The 22,990-nt window shown below is 35.8% G+C and overlaps 1 protein-coding gene across 2 annotated transcripts in view; it reads right to left on the reverse strand.

Moving 5' to 3' along the window:
- LOC131431521 (retinaldehyde-binding protein 1) overlaps nt 1-19,884 on the reverse strand; it is a 34,022-nt gene extending 14,138 nt beyond the window's left edge. Inside the window, exon 1 of one of the 2 annotated variants that reach the window (XM_058597301.1) lies at nt 17,430-19,884. The gene's annotated coding sequence lies outside the window, so the exon portion shown is untranslated. Of the gene's footprint in view, nt 1-5,159; nt 5,351-17,429 lie in introns of those variants that run through there. The other variant, XM_058597300.1, reaches the window with a different exon arrangement.
- Between the last annotated feature and the right edge of the window lie 3,106 nt (nt 19,885-22,990).

Below are 22,990 nucleotides of genomic sequence, written 5' to 3' on the forward strand. Positions count from 1 at the left end.
TAAGAAGGAAACAATTAATTAATGTGTATTCTGGGATTGATATTTCAGCTGTCTGATTAGTCTTTCATCTATTATCTTGAACCAATTCGAATGTTTACATAAACCTCATTTGAAGGCCGCTCTCACACTATTGAAAGAGATATTTTGTTAATTCAAGAGATCAACTGACGGTGGTTAAACTAAGCCTCGATTGAAGAGAAACGAGTGATGACTGAATGCTGCCCGTTCGGGCCGTCAGCAAACATTGTATGTGTCAGAGAGTGAAGTTTACTGCATTAGAGAGATCGTCAATGTGTTCCACATTCAGTTTCAATTGAATTGAATGAAGTTTTACAGCACTGACTGGTAGTAAATACTTGGCACAGTGCAGTACTAGTGTCTCATGAAAATACATTTTTCTAAAATTCACTCATAGTATTCTTTCTATCCATACGATGCTAATACAAATGTGTGTTTATTTACCAACGAAAGAATGGGCCGTATGAATAAAACGTAGCAGGCTTGAATTTCGGTAGTAAATGCTACGTGTGGATCACGTTCCTGTCAAAACATGCTACAAACTATGTATTTACTACAAGTTTTCGGTAGGTAGCTCTAGAGGTTGCTACTCGTATGTTTGCGGATAAAGTGAAGTACAGAAATTAAAAAAGTGGCATTTTTACAGATGTAAGTACGTTTCTTGCTTTGTTTACTTTTCCGACTCCAATTCGATACGGCATGCAATAAATGCTCAAATTCGAAGGCAGCATTAACTACATGTTCGAACTTGTTTTTTATTCATACCAAACCGCGTTATACTCTGTGGACATTGTTTTTGAGAAGATACTACAAACAACAGACTTTACTACATTTTATTCATACGGCCCAATGTTATATTTTAATCGCGAACACATAATTTAGATAGCATCTAGATGACATAATAGCAAACAAGCCGAGCGTGGCGGTTAATGAAGTACGTGATTGAAGCGGCGAATAAACAACAATAATTATCTATTGATTCCCTGCGCTACGTAAATATAGAGGGCGTGAACACCATGAAATGCTGTATCATTGCATATCGTCATTGATGATTGGTGATTCACGATTAACACAGCAAGCGATGCTGCGTTTGCTGGAAACAAAGATTAGATCTCATCGTAACTTTCTTATGTATTTTCCCCGTTTGTTGTCACGTTCGTTTATTTTGAAATGGAACAGAAGGATGATATTATACATATGCTATTATAATAAAAATTCTTTTGTCATTCAAATAACATTTTCCTCATTGAGCTAATTGTTGAAACAATTCTATATAGTGGACTTATTTTTTTAACAAAACGTTGGTGGTGTGATGTTCATAATGACATCAAGTGCATCCACGTAATTATCTTTTTCTCTGAAGCGACTTTCGTTATAAAGATTTACATTCACTTCACTCGATTGTCACCGTGAAGTGATACCGATAATAAGGGCCTGTAAAAAATCACTGTCCTTATGATCAGATCACTGCACTCTGTGAACGAGCGAAGCTTCTTCAAACAGCATATTAATTAGTCATCAGAGCAGTCCCATCTAGTCTATCAGATTCGACCTGGCTCTAGGATATGTTTATTCGCAGGTTTTGATTGTCACAATTTCTTTCATCTGTCTTTTTTCAATCTGTTCCTCGTTGGGTTTTGACACACAGTTAAAAATTAAATATTCATACAACAATAGATTCAGTGATTTTTACAAAAATTACAATTCGTTTCAAAAAGTTTCAAAAAAAACAAAACCGTTATTTTACAGAGGGCATAAAAATAGAATGTCTCACTTTGAGCAATCATACCATTGGAAAGACTCAATATGTTTACATACAAATTACACTTATTACAATTAAGTTTCAGGAACAATCAATCAATCAACAATAAATTCAGTTAACCGGAGAAACTCTCTTCAACAAAAAATTATTAATTTATATGCAAATATTCTGACCAGTAATGCTGAATGAACTAGGTATTTAAAGTGGAAACATCTGGTAATCCAATAGCTTTTGACAGAATTGTCAGAACGAGGCCAACTTTTAACGGAAAATTATCATGTCAGAGGAGGCACATTTCAAGTTAAATGGATGCGTTTAAAAAGCAAAATTATCGGTTCAATGCCACTGAAAACCCTCCACTAATTGAGGAACAGGCTCTATACGACCAAAAAGTTACAGTTTGGTATGGTGGTTGTGCATGTATGGTGATTGGTCCCTATTTTTTCCAAGACAGTGATGGAGCTACGAAAACTGTTAATGGCGATCGTTATCGAGCCATGATAAATGAATTATGATGCCCATTGTTCGTGAAAATTATTTGAATGACTGCTGGTTTCAACAGCCCAAGTAGCAAATACAACTTATTGAATTTTCAAGATGTTTTACAATTGATTTAGAAATGTTATTTACATTAAATATGTTTAGCAATATAAATTAAAATTGGTTGTGCAACTTATCACTGTTAAGTTTCACAATACTACCGAAAAAATCACTGTAGAACAACTTTAAGTACATCTAAAACAATTGTGCAGTAAATCGCCAACTTGTTAATGCTTCACTAGAAGCTCTACAAAAAATTTCACATCGTCATGTAAAACGGGAGTAACTATAACAATTGTGCAACTTATCAAAAATTTTCCAAACGGCTGTCATAATTGTACCGGACACAATATACGTCGAAATTGCTATAAATCTCTTGTGGAAGAAAAATTAGTGAAATAATTGATGCTCTCCGCAAGGCAAAAAATGCTAAATCGAATTGATAACCTTGCTGTAAAAAATATATTTCTGCAGAGTCCGCATTGTTTTGGCTGCCTCATAAATTTTTAGATCAGTGTGCGCAGTTTTCTTCAGTTTTAGAAAAACATTGATATCATAAATGTTGCAAAAATACAGCGTCATATACGCAATGAAAACAAAAATCAATCAGATAATTTGTATTCGGTTTTCATCTCGCGGAAAAAAAAACCAGACCTGACATCACTTTTCAAAGATATTGAACGAAAAGTTAATTTCATCATAGTTACTACCATAGTTATATATAACCGCTTGTGCAACTTGTTTTTGTAACTCCAGCACACGGACTTGCCAAATAATACCTACAGTGCGTATCACAAAAGTCGGGCCCTCTAAGATAAATGACTATACTGTATTGTTGTTTAATTCAACTAGAAGATTTAAACTGATAAAAAAAACAAAACGCAGAGAATTTCTTTCCGAAATATTAACATGTTAAAGTTTCCTGTTATTTAGATAATATATGTCATTACGTTGGGTGAACCATTTTCTATTCAACTCACTGTTACCATCGATGCCATATTTGAAAATATTCAAGAAAAATTCATTTCGAGATTTTTCAGGTTTAATTACACATTAGTTTGATCAAAATCGTCTGAGAATTTTAAAGAATGTTTGAATACACGTATTTTAAACATCATTCCGATGATTCTCATTAAATATAATAGACTGTTATTTTCACAGAAATTTGTGTACAATCATCAAAACACGTTAATCTAAAGGCGCTTGAAAATTTCGGGCGTACGAATACATGCTTCACCATAAAAATGCAGTTCGTTGTCGATTTTTCATTTACAAAAACACAAAGGATTAATTCTACTATATGTAGCATCACTATTTTTCATGTGCAGATTATTTTACAAGATCCATGTTTGTGTTGAGAGCAGTTGTATTGAAAATCAAATGTGAAACTTATTTATGAGAAATTATGTTTGTTATGTTTTTGTAAACGTCATTCCATTTCTTGTTTACATTACGTAGTACATTGCAAGAGTTTCACAATTATTTTTTCGCTAATTTTATTATTGCCTTTTTGATGGGATCGACGCATGAGTTTTTGTATCAGTTGCACAATCGTTGTGAATAAATGTTCGTAATAACGGATGAATTTGAAGGTATGTCGCACAACACAGAAAAATTGCGCTTTTTCCATAACATAACAGTTACTAGAATAGTGATATAAACTAACTTGATAAATTGCACAATCAGTAGAAATATACAGGGCAGCAACTTAACATGCTACTTGGGAGGACGGTGCAACATGCCATACACCTCGACTAACAATTGATTTGTTACGATCAGTATTCCCCGGACGAGTCATATCGAAAAACGGTAACTTTGACCCGATTTGACGCCACCAGACTTTTTTATGTGGGGCTATTTTAAATCCAATGTATACGCTGATAAGCCAAAAACCAAAGCTTAACTCAAAGTCAACATACGCCGCCATATCGACCGATACATTGGCCAAACCGACGGAAATCACCGAAAAAAGGGCGCATTTTGTACTTAAGGCCAAAGGTGACAATTTACACGATTTTCTAAAAATAGCTGTAACATATTTCTCGGAACCAAAATATATTACAATCGAAATGAAAATAAATAAAAATGTTTTTGCTTCCACTTCAAATGGCCCACCCTATACTAATTTGAACTAGTTGTACCACCAAGATGAAATCACTTTGAAGATCAAGAAAAAAAATATGGAAATGATCTTGAAGTGTGTTTCCTTGTTTTAGTACAAATGAGTTGCACAGACTCACAAATAGAGAACCATTAGATGTAATGTCACACAGTATTATAAGTGAATTCTGATAAAAATCGATGCAATAGATTCTCTTTTTGTATTAGTTAGTAAGTTCCTCGCCTTACAAATAGGTATACAATTTCTTCTACCAACAAAAAGAGAATTACGGAAGCAACAATTTATGAACAAATATTCTGACCAGTGGTGCTTTATGCAGTGATCGTATTTTTTTCATCAGGAGTGAAATCGTCTCAAAGGATTCAGAATGAAATGTTGAACAGGTCTTCAGGTGTCCTCTCTGGTCCAGTACAAATGACTTGAACAGACTCACTGCATTCTACTGGCACAGCACAGGTTTAATTTAAGCTCAGGTCATAGCACTGATTCGACCTTCTGAAAAACGTTCTAATTAAATCACTTCTAATCGGCATCAGCGGACACAACCGTGTTGTAGTGGCTGGAGACTTGCAATGCACTCAACTAGATATAGGCGTTATGAAGCCAACGTAATTATTAATAACACACAAACAGATATTTTAGTTGGCCTTTGACACTTTCGGTTCAGAATATGAAAGCATTCGATTTCGCTGCTATTATTTAATTAAGACAACTAACATGTTTGGGAACCACTTGATCCGATCACCGAAGATGAATAAACACTTCAAACGCCGATTCACGACAAACAATCAGTTTTTTATTTCGGCTTTGTTCATTCAGGCTAGTACTTTGTAAATGAAACACTTTTTCTAATAGTAGAACACCGCGTCTGATACTGGCAACCGTTAGCCACGGACTAGTATAGAATATTGATCACAGGTAAAGTTTTATTATTACTAAAGTTCTCTCGGGCAGGTTAATACTCTCCCAGATAATTACCGCGAGACACATCGCGTCGCGACGTCGCATCTGTATGCATTTCAACAACGAACGGAACGAAAGGGGTCGAAGTGGGGACGTTTGTTTTGGTCCGTTGTGGCTTGATGATCGTTTTAAAATTTGTGCAACATCATGACGCATGACACGCAATATTTTAAACAGACATGTTGGTCCTGCAATTTACACTAAACTGGAAATTATACACTTTTTATTTGGTGATTGCTTATTTGAATAATTATCGGAAACGAAATTTTTTTTATGAGGGAGACATCTAGCGGTAATCTGGAGAAACCCAAAATCGCGCATTCTCTTAGGATACCTTTTATTGATGATTCTTCTGATTCAAACATATAAAGAAAGTTCAAAAATTCTTTTAGCTAGGTTAATATACATCACAGATGTACATGCACATACAAGTGCAATGCGAAGGTCTTATCGCAATCATGGAAACGGTCATGCGGAAAAATGTTCAATAAATCCATTTAAGGAATCCACGCACAGAGCACATCAGGTCGTTCTTCGCTCGTATAACTGAATATGCAGGTCAAGCCAGTGTGCCATCCTTGGACACGTCAGGGATGGCTGGTACGATTGCTAAGAAACATTATTTATTTATGTTGACTTCGTTGCTACTCACACACAACAGATGCGAAACGTGTTTTATGGCTGTCTTGACGATGTTTCCGTGTCGGTAATTATTATTGCATGTATCAACTCCAAAATGCAAATGTATTACAAGCGGTGCTGTTACATTTGTAGAACATGAGCGCTCCCAGTTTGTTTTGACCGGGATATCAAATGTGCGCTGTGATTCAAGTAGTAATAGGTCGATTGTACCTGTTTTCGCTTGATTCACATTTCTTGAAAATTTAACTAATATTCATGAAACAGCTAAAAACACTTATGATGTGTTCACTACTCTGCTAATAATTTCATCTCAATGGATTTTTATGCATCCTATCGTTGGTCCTTTATTCATCCTATAAATTAGTAATGGCGACAGCAATCAAAACAAAATATTCCACTATTACACTCTCAGGTTCAAAATGTCAGAATTCTTCTTAAAAACGGCCTAATGCCAACTGTCAGCTTTTTCAAATGATCATCCGAATGAATTCGAATGAATGAATTCATTTCAAGTTGGGTGGCAATTTGCCAATAATACTATCGTGAATTTGAAATTCAACAATGATGCACTCTTAGGAAAACCGCAATTTCGCTTGACGTAAATTCAAGTATTTCGTAATTTTTCGGTAATAACACAATATTACATCTACTAACATGTAAACATAAATTTTGTGTGTGTGTAAGCTTCAACTGAATTAACTGTTAAGTTAATGATTTTTTGACTTATCTTCACATGCTTTGTATTGTTAATGTAAGTGAATCGCGACGCTCCTTGTATGTGCATCTATAAATATGTAACATTTTCTAAGTGTGTGGTTAATAATTATTTAAACATATTGAATTGGAACGCTCGACCTTTAAAATCGAGTGTAGATGAATTTTATAATTTTCTCAACGTTCACAAAACTCATATTGCTATTGTGACAGAAACATTTCTTAAACCAAATGTCAAATTGAAAAGCAATTCACATTATCGATTATCGGTTCATCGATTTGACAGGTTTACTTGAATGGGTGGTGGAGTTGCCTTTATTGTCGGCAATATCATAAAACATCGTATTTTACCTTCTTTCAATACTTGAAGTTATTGAAAGCTTGTTAATCGAAGTTGAAACCATTCATGGAATTTATTTTATCATATTTTAAATTCCAATGCACCGGTTAACAATTAAATTTCTTTAAAGGCGATTCGCAAAAACTTACAAGATATCGACCGAAATTTTTCGTAATAGGGGACTTGAATGCAAAGCATGTCCAGTGGAATTGTAGGCAAAATAACAGTAATGGTAAAATACTTCATAATCAACTCTCAGCTGATTACTTTACAGTTCTTCATCCCAGTAATCCGACTTGCTTCTCTTCCGTGAAAAATCCCTCTACAATTGATCTGGTTCTAACAGATCAAAGTCACATTTGTAACAGATCGGCTGAAAAGTTCGTATCGTTTCTATGAGAGGGCGCCACTAGAATTAAATCCATACCATTTTCAGTTAGTACCAACCTTCAAAAGATACGTGTATACATTTTACAGCTGTCTGATTATTAGTTTGTGGGATATTGCATTTTGAGTGAAGCTACTTTTGTTATTGTGAAAAAAATGGAAAAAAGGAATTTAGTGTGTTGATGAAATACTACTTTTTGATGAAAAAAAGTGCCGCCGATGCCAAAAAATGGCTTGATGAGTGTTATCCAGACTCTGCACCGGGCGAAGCAACAATTCGTAAGTGGTTTGCAAAATTTCGTACTGGTCATATGAGCACCGAAGACGATGAACGCAGTGGACGTCCAAAAGAGGCTGTTACCGATACAAACGTGAAAAAAATCCACAAAATGATTTTCAATGACCGTAAAGTGAAGTTGATCGAGATAGCTGACACCCTAAAGATATCAAAGGAAGCTCGCTGCTAAAAAATTTAGAAGCAATGAAGAATCGCTGAAACTGAGGCCTATTTTGAGACAAAGGACAAATCGTACTACAAAAATGGTATCGAAAAGTTGGAAGATCGCTATAATCGCTGTATCGCCTCTGATGGCAATTATGTTGAATAATAAAAACGAATTTCGGCAAAAAAATGTGTGTTTCTATTAAACGATACGAATTTTTTAGCCGAACTGTTATACATTGATAATTATGAACATTTTAGAACTTTGCATAACATTACATAACACATTTTCTTTACAAAAACTCGAACTAATGGAGCGCCGAATCGTTGGATGCTACAAAAATTGAAAAAAAAACACGACTTGACTGTGGTATGGGAATAATTTTATAATTTTTAGGAATTTCAAAACCAATATATATCGAAATAAAAGTAGTATAAAATATAACCTTATAAATTAGTTTGAAAAAATCATTTTATTCTTAAAAACAACAACGCACAAGTAAAACATTTGTTTTTTTTCATCAAAATGTCGTTCGAAACAAACTAACCCACTGAGTAAAATTGATTCTCATGTTTTATAGTTTCAAGCAGCAATGTTTTCTATATCAAACCAGATTTTCTTTTGTCACTATTTTGACAAACAAAAATCGTTGCGTGAAACCCAAATTCGGTTATATTTACAATTTTTTATCGGCGTGTAGATAGAGCGAAACGGAGTTATTTTTTTTGGAATATTGGTTTCAAGAAAAAATCACAGCTGTAAAAGGAGATCGCAATCCGTAATGTTGGATGAACAAAAATTACAAAATGACAAATTTTGAAGTAATTTGAATAGAAAGAACGCAATATGATTTTTTTTACTCTGGCGGTCTTTAACCTGAATCGCGTCTCGGGCCATAGAAAACGTTTTCTAATGCTATATATGCGAAGTTGGGAATCGAATCCAGGCAGACTGCGTTAAGGATCAAATATGAACCAAGTTTACTTGAGTTGGTAATTTGTGTATTACGTACATTTTATTTGGTATGTCATACATAGACCTGTGTTTTTATATGCAGTTCGACCAGTTTATCAAAATAGCTTGTACGATTGAGTTTAACACAATTCTTTTAGCAATAATTTATTCTCAAACGATGAATGCTAAGCCTGACTTTTTGGATGAAATATCAGTTTTGATCAATTTTTCACCAATGTTTGATGGAAAATTGCTTACATTCTATGAATGTAGATTTTAATTCCCTAATAAAAAAGCTGGCTACACTGCTTCAAGTTGTATTAGATCGCGCTACACAAAATAAACAAAACTTAATATTTTCTGTTAAAAAGTAGTTTCCCGGAAAAATAAATAGTTTTACGACAACCTTCCACATCCATTGCCTTTCGCGTGTTAGCTGAAACTGAAATAATTTTTCTCGAGCAGTTTTCTGAAAAACGAAATAGTTTTAGACTAAGATTTTCGCTTTTTTTGAATGAACTGATTTGTTTATTTTTCAACTATATTCAAATCAGGAAAAGAACCACAGGAATTTGTTTTTACGCACACATTGTTGACATTACTCATACGCTTGCAAGGTGTCTTGCTCCTAAAAGATATCGACTTATCTGTCATATTATGACCGCCCCCTCTAGAACTATCTGATCTATAAGATCAGATCCAGATAAGAATTAATGCATATTTAAAACATTCAATTTATTTCAGATTCAAGTCAACGTAAATCTGATAATTGGTATTGAGTCAATTATTAAGTGCTATTATCTTCACCCTCCTGCTGATGATATACATATGTGATGTTGAGGGAAGTATCCCAACAAATTAATCGGACTTCCTCATTGTATTATTGTGTAATGAAGTAGAATATTACGACATTCTCGATAGCACATTCAGTTAGGAAATTATACCCAATCGTGAATAATCACGGTGTGTTCAAGCTGTTGATTTGTCGAATTAACCCATTCACCACCCCGAACTGAGAGACAGACATTGTTTGCACCTTATTCGGTAATTAAATCATAAAGCCCTTAATAACACCAATTACTGCAGCTCTGAGCAAATCCGAGGGTCACTTTATTATAAGTGCATTTCATCAGATTTTACTTATCATGGTCGGTAGATTCAACCGTAGATCGAAAGGGGAACAATATGGCTGTTGGTTAATTCGCACACTTCGGTACAAGTCAACAATTATATTTAAGTCATCGATTACCCACGCCTGGGTTAGTGTTGTCGTAAAATTACTAGTTACTCACTGTTCGCCGTTCGTCATTGTTCATGAGGTGATGGTTAGGCAAACAATGCAGCGAGTGAAAGACTGACTGTTCATGAACTTTTTTTATAGCCGCCGTAGGTGTTGGGAGTTAGCGCTTTTTATGAGACGCTGTGCGATGAAGCTCCAACAAAAACAATATCTTAACACTGAATCGTACGGAAGGTCATTTCACAGTATCGGTCTTGATTCGAGTTCGTGCACTTCGTGACCTTCGCCCTTCAAGGGATGCAGAAACGTTCAATAGCCTGAAATTGTAGGATTCGTGCGAGTCGTTATTGAAACTTTGAGACCAGAAACTGGAAAATGACTGTCCTAAATCCGTACTTGCTTTGAGCGACGGTTAACAGCTGAGATGACTTGAAAAGATTCACTGGATTCTGTAACACTTGTGTTGATAGTTTTTATTAAAAGGGGTAATACACATTGAAAAAAATTTGTTGAATAAATTAATGTATTTAGATTTTTTTTACTGAAGACATCATTTGAGTATCAAATCAATTTTGAATTTCTCTCCGAAGAATTCATTCCAATAAATAAACAAACGCAGCAAGCATATGTTTTTATGATGAAATTGTTGTGGGTATTGAAAGCTCTCGAAAACGTCAAACGAATGTATACATATTAGTTGTTAATTGACAGGTAAATCGGTGATGTTTTCTTTTCATGGGCCCGCGTAGGACAAAACAAGACTAAGACAGCTGGAAAGTACAAGTCTTCCAATACCCATTTCTTCGCACCGTTTGTCCAGTAACATAGATCGAGTATCAAATTCACTCGGATCTGTCAATGGGACACAGAATTGAGAACAACTAGATCTTCTGCCAAGTAATAATGGAATAGTCATGAGCGCATACCGTTTATTTAGACCAGGGTCATCGTAACAGTAACATTGAACATTCAAGTAATTACTAATTATCAAATAATTTTCATCGAGCAATACACATCACTCGAAACACATGAACAGTGTGAAAACATGCGTGGGAATGTGCGGGAAAGTCTATGCTATATGAAGCCGTGGCTGTCTGGTTGCTCACTGTAACCTGCTGCCATTCATTGGAATCAATTCTCACAATCTGAATGAAAATAATTATCATTTCGATTTAGTTACCGAACACTGACTCATTCTAACAATCTGCTTGAAGTAGATAATGGTACAGATAGAGCAATTTCAATTCTTGCAATGGTAGAACAGTACTTTTTAGTAGTGATGGTCGTGTACAGAGCTAATAAAAGTCATTTTCATTGACTAAAAATAGACGAAAATGACGAGAAATTAATGTTACTCTCAACTTCGCTTCGCTATGAGAACGAAATCCAAGTCCAGTCAATGACATAAGCGGAACAGTAACTTCAAAATTGTGTTCTTTCTTTCATTGACACTTTCAGTCATTTGCTGTTTTCATTGAAAATGCCATAGTATGCAGTGTCGGTATTCTACCGAAGCTTTGAGAATCGAAAATGACAGAGAAAGGTTTCACAATGACTTTTACCTGTTGGTGCACGAATTTGTAGTAGTTTTGGTTTCCAAACAGGTTCTTAGATGTAATTGCTTCGATTTGTCATATTTCAGTCACTCCTTATAGCCAAGCGTCACCGATTTTCAATACATCGATGAAAGAATGAGGATTGAAATTCTGCTGATGCTCCCTGCAGACGTTAGTTTGGTTTCGTATTGTCATAGAGGAAAGAGTGACGTTGGCAATTATACTCTTTCATTTTTTCAATGAGAAACGAAAATGCTTCGTCTCTCTTCGTTTGCTGTGGTGTCGGTCATTTACGAATGAGACAGTAAAATATTGAAAATGAGGTTGTTGGAATGGTTTCTTTCATTGAGAATGCGTGACAATTTTAAACACTGGTCGTGTATAGAGATTCTTATACCCGAACCCGAACCCGAACCCGTGAGCAGTAAAAATTTTACTATGACGATGGTGTATTCCCGGTGTGAAAAAATCGATGGTAAACAGTGAGTCCTTCAAGTGTAAGTAGTTTGTGAGTCCTTCAAGTGTAAGTAGTTTGAAATTTCGCGAGAACTTTTTTTAGTTACAATGTTTCACTACAAAGCAAAATGAATTGTGATTTTGATTGAAATTAATCTGTCAACTAGGCCCGTTTTGTTAGCCTCACAAAACCACACCCACGATGTTATCGGTAGCTGGTGGTTTTTACAATCATTGAACTTCTATGCAATATTTTTGAAAAAAATTTTCATTTTTTCATGGTAAGAATCCTAATGATTTATATGAAAATTTGAGAAAATATCCAACCAATATGTAAAATAACAGTTCTCTGATAACTAAATGTGATATGAGTACTCAACTAAATTTTATCTATGAATCACGTAACGTCTACTGGATTATACATTAAATAGTTTCCATTAAAACCTGCGTGAAAACGGGTCAGGTTTCAGCATATTAGAGCTAAGGCAGTGTGTCTTATTGAATAACACATGGATCAATAAGTCCCGAGACTAACAATGGAAACAACATTTTTTTGCAAATTTTTTTTATTCATGAACATAATCACCTTTTAGGGTGATACAATGGTTCCAACGTTATTCCAATTTTTCAATACCATGTTTATAAAAAAAATTATCTTTCGCTTCAAAATAAGCTTCAGTTTCAGCGATTACCTCCTCATTTGAGTCAAATTTTTTTCCCTGGAGCATTTTTTTAAGATCAGCAAAGAGCCAGTAGTCACTGGGGGCTAAATCTGGCAAGTATCGGGGGTGGGGAATCAGATCAAAGCCCAATTCGTTCAATTTCGCCATTGTTTTCATCGACTTGTGGCAGGGTGCATTTTGTTCCATCGAAAGCAATCGCGGCACCCACTTGGAAAAAACCTTTTTCATGCTCAATTTTTCATGAAGGATAGTAAATACACTTCCATATGATATCTGTGTCATCTCAGCAATTTCACGGAGCTTCACTTTACTCACATTTTCCGGTGTAACGGCTTCCACAGGTCTACCCGAGCGTTCCGCGTCATTTGTGTCGGTACGACCACGTTTAAACTCGGCGAATCACCGCCAAATCGTTGCTTTTGATGGACAAGAGTCCGGATAACATTTTTCAATCCATTGTTTTGCTTGCACGGTGTTTTTACCCATTAAAAAACAATGTTTTATCAGAACACGAAACTCGGTTTTTTCCATTTTTTAAACAAACTACAAAACGACTTTACTCCAACCTCGATAACTCAGCTGTTTCTGGTCGGATCGACTTAAAATTTTGACCCGTTTCAAGCAAAGGTTAGTACTCTAGAAAGACGTGGTTACTGGTTTACTACGCCATCTCTGCTTTAGTCTCGGGACTTATTGATCCATGTGTTACGTGATTGTGTCAAAAAAGCAAGAGCGAGTGTCGGAATGATTCAGCGTATCAAGAGACGAAATCACCTGAAGACCTACAAGAAGTAGAAAATCTCGAAACAAAGTGTAGAACAGAAGAAGCGAGCAGCAACAAGGGCCCGGAAATTGTATTCGCGTCTTTGGCAGTGTCCGGATGCATGCGTTTTGATGGACGATGAGACTTATGTAAAGGAGGACTCAAAAACCGCTGTAGTTTCACAATACTTTACTGCCGTCGTTGGGAAGGATGCGAGCGATGCGGACAGGTCGATCCAAGTGGTGAAATTCAGTCGAAAAGTACTGGTATGGCAAGCAATATGTTCCTGTTGTTTGTAGTCAACCATTTATTACACTACCGGAACTAATAATACTGAAATCTATCGATCTGAGTGTCTCCAAAAGAGATTTCTGCCTCCATATAAGAAGCAAAGTACACCTCTACTGTTTTGGCCGGATTTAGGGTCGGCTCACTATGCAAAAACACTCTGAATTGGCTTGCGTAAAAGGGTATAAATTTCGTTGAGAAAAATATCAATCCACCAAATTGCCCACAGTTTCGACCTATCGAACGTTACTGGGCAATCGTGAAGAGGGTTTTCAAGAAGACTGGTAAGGCAGCTGGGAACATACAGGAGTTCAAAAAAATTTGGGATCAAGCGTCCGGAACTTGATGAAGAGCGTTCGATCAAAAGTTCATAAATTCGTGAAGGAATAACTTAAATTTCATCCGGTTTTCATTATGCTCAAGTTTAACCTCGTATAATAAAGTATCAATTTTCAGTTTGAATAAAATATCGTTTTTAATCATAATTTGAAAGAAAAATTTGTGGATAACTTATTTTCGATACACTCCTTAAGTTTGTGAAACTCGGTTCAACCATCTTCGAGGAAATTAAGTGATATAAATTTCACATGCTTGGTGCATATCATCCTGTAATTCCGGAACCAGAATTCGGATCTAATTGATATTCAGGAACGTTGTATGGGACTTTGGGACCTTTCATTTGAATCTAAGTTTGTGAAAATCGGTTCAGCCATCTCCGAGAAAAGTGAGTGACATTATTTTCACATTTTTGGTGCATATCACCCTGTAATTCCGACACCGGAAGTCGGATCCAAATGAAATTCAGGAACTTTGTATGCGACTGTGAGACCTTCCATTTGAATCTACGTTCGTGAAAATCGGTTAAGCCATCTCCCAAAAAAGTGAGTGACAATATTTGTCACACACACATACACACATATACAGACAGACATTTGCTCAGTTCGTCGAATGGTATATGACATTCGGCACTCCCAGCCTCGGTTCAAAAGTCGGGTTTTGCAGTGATTGTATAGCCTTTCTATATGAGAAAGGCAAAAACACTATTGTTTGTGAATAATGGAACGATGGCGAAAATGAGTAAACCTAACGAATAAAAGGGACTGCCTGCAACATGTAAAAATATTGTTGTTATTGATTTCAAACGTACTCGTTTTCGATTTTCGGTACTAAAAATTTAAACTTTGCCTAAGGAACAAATGCAGCTCGAGCTAAAGCAGGTGTATTTGTTTCAATTAAATGAAACGAATAATGTTAGCTACAGGCAATTCTATAAGAAGTGTAAAGCAATTTGATTTGCTAAAGATAACTAAGGATGAACCAAAGAACGCTCTCCAGCAACTATTCTTACGATTCAATCAGTGCAATCAAAGAGTGACGGATATCATCTCACCAACAAAAAACCGGCATGGTTCATTTAACATAGAATAGACACCAGTGCGAGAGCGAATTTCACTCGATAACCCGTCTGAGCATCACGGGTTAGCACGCTGCTGTGGGGATTCGCTCTGAAGCAACAAACGGTCGCTCATTCTCGTTTTGCGATCCGATTCTATACGGGCAGTGGATAGTTGTCATAACATTATTTTACTATTGCTGCTTATTCTAACTATGTCCATATAACCTTTGTCTAAGTTGTGTCTATGAAAATGTCTGCTAACGCTCCACACAAGAGTTTTGAAATATTGTAACCTAAAATGAGAATCATCAAGTCGAATCATCAGTTCGATTTTCTGCGACAATTGTCAACTTGCGATTCTCACACAGCGTCGATCATCGCAAAATTGTATCTGTTTTAGTAAGGGCCGTGAAATACTCAGAGTGTGAGATGGAGCGAAGAAATGTAGAAAAATTCTCTCACATTATCGGCAATCACCAACACTGAAGACCATAACAATATGCACTATGTGTAGCATGAAAACATCGAGTGCAACATACTAGTGCATGTAGAGGATTTTGCTTTAGAAGTTCGTTCAATCACTAACGACGAATATATTCGAAGAGCGATGCCCTAGTACGCAGTAAATATTTCCGTCACAAAGGAAATTCGAAAAAAAATTACCCTGGTATTTTTAATGGGGTACGTTTTTAGTCGATTGCGTTTAAAGAAGTCTATACATTCTCGTATGACTTTCGAACAGAACACAAGGATTTCATGTAAAACACTTATCACCTACGACCATCAACTGGTCACATGCCAATATCTCTAAAAACAACAAGGATCAGCCCCATGTGCTTGTTCGAGCCATTGATGTGGAACAAGGCAACCAAAATTTCTAATGATCTACAATCAAACAGTTCAATCAATCGTCGCACTTTTGAATCCGCTATTGCACGAGAGTCTGCCTAGATTTATCTTGATTAGGAATCAACACCGAACATTGTTTGTTTTATACCGACGAAATTACACCAATATCCCAAATGTATGCAATTATATCTTGCTTGCGATACGGATTTTGATATTGAAGCTTCTCTTCGTCAAGCTTGTGTTCAAGTTTTGTATGCAAGCAGTGATTTTCATAGCGTTAAATTTCTCTACCATTCTGCGATTTCGGTTGAATTGATAAATTAGAAATTAATTATAAGCACTCAAAATTTACCCTGAGGTAGTTGTCAATTTCTCAGGCGAAACGACATAACATGGAATTTCATCCGAGCTTGCATGACACAAGATCAGAGCATAACAATTAAAGCTTCAAATCGTTTTATGGCACTTTTTGTCTTGCTGTCAAGCAACAACCTACCTCTAGCATGCTACGCATAGGACTGAAACGTTGGCTATAATTTTGCTTCTATTTATAGATTCGCGTGCTTCCAACAGCTTCGCTTTTGCATCGATTGACCAATCAGAGCGATGCTTTCCATTTGATATATCGCTTACGTTCTCAAAACCGTCGTCTATGGCAGGGAAATCCGATATGCCGGAGATTTTTAGCAGACAAAATAGGACACTGCTCGCTAGTAATCAAAATTTCAATAATTTATAATTGAAAATACGTGGCTTGATACAAATCGAATCTTAGAAATATTTTCAATCAAATAATGAAATAATATTAATAATTTATGCAAAATATACTGAGCTGTAAGTGTTTAAAAACTGACCACATTTCTACGTGTATTTTTCCTTGAGTTTCTAATTTGCACCCCTATATAGAAAATAAAGATGTGATCCACATCAAAACCTGTTCACTATGGTAAGCCTTGAGGGAAACTGCATAAGAAGATACACAAGGTCAATCAAGCTACTTCTCTATCGGTCCAAAGTAACCTCTTATACAAAAATTTTCAACCATAATACCATCTCATCTACGAAACCCTTATCGGAAAATAATCTACACCAAGACACGCCTGATCTAACGAACAACGAAAAGTATGCCGGAAAAAAATTCTTCCAATGATGCCACGTGAAGGTCCCCGAAATGAACTATTATGCAGAAAAGGAAAAAAAATCGCAAAACCAAACTTTTATCAGTGAGTACAATTTGACATGATTCGAAATTTCAGATAATGAACAGAAACAATTCAAACTTGAACAACACTAAGTTTCGATTTTGTACTTACCTATAAATTCGATGACACTGCAGAGTCGTCAAATACCTTCTCGTTTATCAGATGTTGTTGCAATCCAGATTCACCACCCATAAAAGCAACAAACTAGTTTAATCTCCACCGAAATATTTCACCACACTGTAATGAAGCTGGTAAGCCTTTCAGCAATATACTAATTAATTATACTATTAGCTATCGCACTCGATGTGGAAACTGAAAACAATCGTTCTTTCCGGTGCCACTTCTGGAGCAAAACTAAACATCAGCAAGTTATTCTATGTTGTATTAATGCACTTCCTCTGCGCTTGAGGGAATGAGAACGTAAACAAATGATTCAGAGTGTGATCGACGCACTGTTCATAATTTGCCGTACTGCATAGTGTTTGCAAGTAATTGCGAATCTTTGAGCACTATATAGAAATAACAGCGATAATGTTGAAAAACGCCCTGTGATTGATGCAAGAAAAAAAAACAAATGGAAATCGGTTCACAATGGTCGTCGTGTCCCTTTTTTTGCGATGCCGATAATCAGAGCGACTATACTGATTATACTAGTTCACTAGTCGCCAGTTGACCTCTTCCTATTGCTATCACCATTCACTACGGTCACTATTTATTTATATACTCGCTATCACACTAGTAGAACGAACACGTCCTGACTTAGAATAGTTTCCGATGGGACAGTGCAATTTCACCATTGTAAGACACGAAGAATTATTTACAGTTGCGTTGTTACGATTTCTGGTGTCTTTTTTTATTCACTGATAATCGTTTGCCATTTGCACAATTAGCTGGCCCTAATCATGATAGTTCTTTGTTCGCCAACTATTAACGCATCATATTGTATGATACGAATGTACTAGTTAAGCAATTCACTTCTCTTGTTATCGGTAGCGCCGACACTTAGATTCAGAACACTTGCGGACCAGATGGGTGCAGAATAACACTTCCAGTGCATGTAATCGCAATAACATTACGATGACTGTTTGCTGATAGGTAAGGAAATACAATGCAAAAGCGGTTCTATCATGTATACAATAAACATAGATGTACTACTTCTAGTATCAAAGCATGTTATCGTTTAACTAGAGAACTCATACTATTGATATTATCTGTTCCATGGCCAGACGGAAAGCATGCTCTTGCTTTTCGCCTTGCATGCCCATGCAATTTTCCACAGAGAGAATTGAGAACGAAGAGAGACATCTCGTGGTCTTCAAATGAATGGTAAACACGTAAATTGACGTGTGGGTGGGATCTTCACTCAGTCGGAATTCACTAACATCATGTCTTTCTAGTACGGATAATTTGTTCCAACACAGAGAGACAATTAAAGGGCAAGGTTAACTTTCCTCTTAGTTGAATCAGTGGTAAACAATCGTTCATTAATCCCTTCTTCGCGAATCCCAGTCAGTGCTTGCTATGACGCTTAAGACACTGCTTACTTTTATGACCATGCAAACTGTTGCATTCATGTCATTTTGACACAACTAGAACTGGTAAGGAAACGATAGATGAAATGACGTTATATTTTCCTTGTACAAACCCAATGCTGCGGAGATATTGCAAATGATTTCGATAAGCCAACAAAACTGCTAGACATTTTTAATTCAATCCCTGGTTGTTCAAAATAGTATAGGTAAATGGTTTTTCAATCTTACTAGGAACAGTTATTAAATGAAATTGAAGTGATAGGATGGGGTTGTAAATTTGAAAGTATTGTAGTTTGAATTACGGTAAATAGCATAAACATCCAATATATGTGCAAATATACTATAATCAGTAACAACTAACTTGCCCATTAGCAGCTCGATTCACTTAACATATGAACAAACGCTCCGTGAGCGGTGAGTTATTTTTCATAAGCGCCTGTAACCTCCTATCCGTAACTGCATTGGAATCTATTGAGGACAATTAGAGCAATCATATGGCTTTAGAATACCGGCATTGCCAGAAAATAAAATTTTCATTCATGCGAAGGCTATCGTTCTGATCATGGGGGTAACCAGACTACAAACTTTTCGTTCGTCTTCCAATTGTCGATTTAACTTGGACTGAACAGCAATCGCAACTTTTCCATTTTGCCACCATCGGCGTCATCTCAAGTGAGGTGTGACCATGTCAAACAGGAAGTATCGATCAAGACACGATTGAAATTTTTATCTAAATGAAATTGTATGCTACAAAATTAACGAGTGAATAGAATTTAGACAAAATTGTTGATTCATTGTAGTGACATATTCTATAAATTATATCAAATCTTTTTAAAGCACCAAACAAAGGTCAATGAATTTCACGCGCGTATAGGTTGTTTATTATTTCCACTTTATTATTTACAACGAAAAATGTCAAATTGGTAATATTGGTTGATGTGGGCAGCCGGCTACCCAGAAAAAATTATTAATTTTTCAACCAAACTAGCATTTTTCATTTTTATTTAATATACCGATCTATGTTATCTCTGTTGTTAACATTGTAATATTAACGAATCTTCGCAATAGTTGATTTTTATCATTCAATTTATAATTTTGATAAACAAGCAATATCCAAGTAATAATTTTTGTTACGCTAGCTTATTTGTGACTAGTTTGCAAACAGAAATTTCAGTGATTGTTACTAACATCTAACCACTTGCGTGACTCAAAGAGCGCAGTTTCTACTAGTTGCTAAGTCGGCTAAACATAAGTTGTCATTACGTTGTTATGCCATACTGAAATAACTTATTATTCTATAACTTGAAATTAACTTGTTTTTAAGTGAACTAGTTGAAACTTTGTCACTATCGACAACTGTCGAGCGAAATTCAATTTTAATAAACTGTTTTTTTTGCGCCTTCAATCGAAATATGTTTATGAAGATAAACAACATAAACAGTGTAACACAAAAAACATGTTCGTGCTCTTGGTGCAACATAAATGGGCTAAGTGGTATCAGAACTAGTTACGAGTTGCTACTATTGAAATGAAATAAACTTATTTTCAACTAAGTTTGGATTAAGTAACGATAGCTTATAAATTTTATTGGAAACCTAAATAACTATTTCGGAAGTAGTTATGTTATGAAGAAACATTGCTGTCACGTTGTTTTAACTAGTATAACATTGTTGCAACATAATTTGGACTATGTCGTCGTATCAGAACAAGTTGCGGATTGCTACTTGAGTTACAAGGAAGAAGAAAAAAAGTACGGGTGTGTAATGTCAGAGACAAAACTGGATGTCGTGAATACGAATAAAACTGACAGCGCGGAACATTTTTCTCGATCTTCACACAGGGAAAAGTGCACGAAGCAAATTATTTTGGATTTTCACTAAACTGATGATTTTCACCTTCGATTTGCAAAGAAGTAATCTTAATCGCTCTTTAGATAACATTTAGAGAAATTAGAATGGCAAATTTTATATAATTTTGTCTACTTTTCGTTTTCTTTCTCTCCAATGCAAACGACCAGAAGCTCCGTTGCATGATGCAATCGCTCTTGTTTGAGTTGAAACTAGCTTTGCGTACAAACCGCAACACATCCGCTCGCAGTGCCAAATGATGCGAAACTGGTCTAATGCGTCTTCTCGCCTTGACGACCGGAAGGCAAATGAGAACTACGACCTGAGGCGTTTGAGGTTTGTTTAACCACGAAGAAGGCTCGCTCTCCGATGCCGCTGTTCGAATGCGTCTTCTCGCCCCGACGTCAGTTTCCATCCAACGCACAAGAAAAAATGATCGATTTTCGACTACGGTTCCCCTTTTATAACGTTCAGTTGAAGATATGTGCCTACCTCAAAATCGTCGTCCTTGCGCGAAAGTAAAGAGTTTTCCGCGTAGTTTTCAAATTTTGAGAAACCTAATTTTTGAGTTATTTGTGGTTATCTCACACTGTTCAAAATATTATCCTAAATTCCTGATCATATTTTTGATGAAATAGTGAAAGAATTATGTTGCTGCCTTTAATACAAGTCGAGATATTTACGATTAAGTTCTGCCAATTCTTCCATATGGCTAATTTTGAAAAGGCGCTCCGTAGTAAAGTAAGTCGTATTCACGACAAAAACACACAAAAAAAAGCTTTTCTCAGAAGCTAGCCGGAAATTTTTGTATTAAATGATGTTTAATGAAGATATAATTTTGTAAAATAGAGTAATCAGATCTTAAACGTCGAAAAAATCTGTAACTGAAGGGAAAAAGAAACTCCTGCAATTGTTGCCTTTTACGACATGGAAGCAGCAACCCAGTGGATCTATTCTTGATAAGGTTTTTTTTTCCTAGTGACTCCCAGCCCTTTATGTGCCAAATTAGGTATAAAGACAAATTCTTGAATTGTTATCTAAAACAGGTGGAAACCAGGCAAGATGAGCTCCACAAAATACCTTTTACGATTGTTTTCACATCCCTCGCACGACAAAAAAGTTGAGGTAATGAATTTTTTAAATCAAGATTGTTCACATCTTGTCAAAAGCACTCTGTCATCGTCAATTCCAAGAATTTCAAAACGAAATCGAGATTGAATTGATTACGAATCGTTTGGTAATAAAATTTTTATTAATCTGTCAAAATCTACTATACAGTTCTTTATTCGCTGTAAACGCTAACGGGTGGGTCAGTAAATTCATTTTTTTCTGAATACTTATTTGATCGAGAATTTAAAGGAAATTTTCATAGAGAAAGGCTATGTAATCATTGTCAATATCGACTTTTCAACCGAATATCACCATTCGATTCGGCTCGACGAACTGAGCAATCGGATCTTCACAAACTTAGATTCAAATGAAAGGTCCTATGGTTCCATACAATTTTCCTGAATTTAATTTTGATCCGACTTCCGGTTTCGGAATTACAGAGTGATATGCACCAACAAAGTGAAGATAATGTCACTCAATTTTGTCGGAGAAAACTATACCGATTTCTACAAAATTAGATTCAAATGAAAAGATTTGCGGTTTCATACAAAGCTCCTAAATTTCATTTGGATCCGATATTCGATTTCGAGATTTTTCTCTCCGCTCAATTTTCTCTGAGATAGCTGAACCGATTTTAACAAGAGTAGGCTCGTTTGGAGTCTACTACTGATACATACGGTACAGGCATGAAGTTCAACTGGTCATCAGATACCATAAGAATATCCCGATTCTGATCCGAATTCCGGTACTAGACATTGGGTGCTTAGAGTAAAAATGTCAATTTGGAGAGTATTTTTTTCATAAGTAACCAGGTGATGAGTAGAGACTGTAAATTGGCTAATAGATAACTCTCGATTACAAATCAATACAGTCTATGGCCAAAAAACTCATCTCAAAACTTCATAAAATCAAACTCAAATTAACAGGACTGATAGTCTCATAGAAATATCCAAGTCCGCTTTCGGTTCTAACATTACAAGGCGATAATTGTGAAATGTCTTCTAAGTTGAACTCAAAACAGTTCCACCCGTTTGTAACGGTCATTTATTTCAAACCGCCATTTAAATCAAAGACGTAGAACACTTGGAAATTCTTTTGAATCGGGTTTCAAACCGTTAAAATTATCTGATGGTTGAATGATTCGAATTTCACTACACCGGCATCCAGTTTTCGGCTTCGAAAA

Source organism: Malaya genurostris, chromosome 2 (genome assembly GCF_030247185.1).
Source record: "Malaya genurostris strain Urasoe2022 chromosome 2, Malgen_1.1, whole genome shotgun sequence".
Taxonomy (NCBI): Eukaryota; Metazoa; Arthropoda; class Insecta; order Diptera; family Culicidae; genus Malaya; species Malaya genurostris.